Source organism: Capsicum annuum, unplaced genomic scaffold (genome assembly GCF_002878395.1).
Source record: "Capsicum annuum cultivar UCD-10X-F1 unplaced genomic scaffold, UCD10Xv1.1 ctg82915, whole genome shotgun sequence".
NCBI classification, from domain to species: Eukaryota; Viridiplantae; Streptophyta; class Magnoliopsida; order Solanales; family Solanaceae; genus Capsicum; species Capsicum annuum.
Genome location: NW_025893742.1, coordinates 336,662 through 338,816, shown reverse-complemented (window position 1 = coordinate 338,816; position 2,155 = coordinate 336,662).

Sequence of the window (2,155 nt, the reverse complement as noted above, 5' to 3'; positions counted from 1 at the left end):
TGGGTCATATTGTATCTAGTGAAGGAATAAAGGTTGATACTTAAAAGATAGAAGCCATGAAGAGTTGGCCAAGGCCTATAATGCCTACAGAGATTCATAGTTTTCTTGGGTTGGTAGGCTATTATAGAAGGTTTGTTGAAGGTTTTTCTTCAATTTCTGCACTTTTTACCAAGCTAACACACAAAGCATCCAAGTTTCAATGGAATGATGCCTGTGAAAGGAGTTTCCAGGATCTGAAGAATAAGTTGACTTCTACACCCGTATTGGTACTTTTAGAAGGCACAGAAGGGTATGTAGTGTATTGAGATACTTCAAGAATTGGCTTAGGATGTGTATTAATGCAGCATGGTAAAGTAATAGCATATGCCTCCAGACAATTGCGGCCACATGAGAAAAACTATCCTATGCACGATCTCGAGCTAGCAGTAGTTATATATTCTTTAAAGATATGGCGCCACTACTTGTATACGATTCATGTTGACATATATATTGATCATAAGAGTTTGCAATATATCTTTAGCTAGAAGGATCTAAATTTGAGGCAACGGAGGTGGCTTGAACTATTAAATGACTATGATATTGATATCTTGTATCATCCAGGGAAAGCAAATGTGGTAGCTGATGCACTATGTCGTAAGGCTATGATAGAGTCTATAGAAAGGAAAAGGATGATTAAAGATCTCCACCAACTATCTAATTTGGGGGTTCGCCTTCTTGACACTCCAGATGAAGGGCTTATTGTGCATAATGCAGCAGAATCTTCATTAGTAGCTAAAGTAAAAGAGAAGCAATATGTAGATACAATTTTATTATAGCTTAAGGAGAATGTACAATGTGGTACGACTAAGGTATTTGAGCTTACATGGGAAGGAGTACTTCAGTCCCAAAATAGATTATATGTGCCTAATGTAGACGGGCTAAGAAAGAGGATTATGACAGAGGCACATCATTCGAGGTATTTCATTATCCAGGGTTAACTAAGATGTATCAATATTTGAAAGAAATATATTAGTGGAGTGACATGAAGAAGAACATTGCAGAATTTATAGCCGAATGTCCATATTGTCAAAGAGTTAAAGTAGAGCACCAGAAACTCGGGGGTTATATGCAATGCATAGATCTTCCAATCTGTAAGTGAGACATGATCAACATGGATTTCATCACTGTTTTGCCTCGTACATCTCAAAATTTTGATTCCATATAGGTGATAGTTGATAGGCTTACCAAATCTGCACACTTCCTACCAGTAAATACCACTTACACAGTTGAAGAGTATGTGAAATTGTACATTAAAGAGATAGTTTGACTACATGGAGTGCCAATCTCTATTATATCAGATTGGGAAACCCAATTTACTACAAATTTTTGGAAGTCTTTTTAGAGGAATTTGGGAACACAAGTGAATCTGAGTATAACTTTTCACCCTCAAACAGATGGACAAGCAGAACGTACCATTCAAACACTTAAAGATTTGCTACGAGCTAGTGTATTAGACTTTAAGGGTAGCTGGGATGATCATTTTCCTCTTATCAAGTTTGCCTACAACAATAGCTATCATTCAAGTATCAAAATGGCACCATATAAAGCTTTGTATGGAAGAAAGTGTAGATCACCAATTGGATGGTTTGAAGTGGGTGAAACTGCCTTGTTCGGACCAGATCTTATTTATTAAGCTATGAAAGAGGTTAAAGTAATTCAACAGTGGCTGGAAATAGTTCAAAGTCGACACAACTCATATGCAGATATTAGAAGAAGAGGGCTAGAGTTTTCTATCGGTGATTGGGTATTCTTGAAGGTTTCACCAATGAAAGGGGTGATGAGATTTGGTAAGAAAGGAAAACTAAGTCCACGTTATATAGGCCCATATAAGATTATTCAGAGGTTTGGCCAGGTCGCATATGAGTTAGAGCTACCCCAAGAGCTCTCAGCAGTACATCTGGTATTTCATGTCTCAATGCTTTGAAAGTGAATCGGAGATCCATCACATATCACTTCTACTAAAGACGTAAAAGTCATGGAAGATCTAATCTATGAGGAAATACCTACTGCCATTCTAGATCGACAAGTTAAGAAGATAAGGAATAAAGAAATAGCATCTGTAAAAGTACTTTGGAGAAACCAGCAAGTGGAGGAGATCACATGGGAAGCTGAGGAA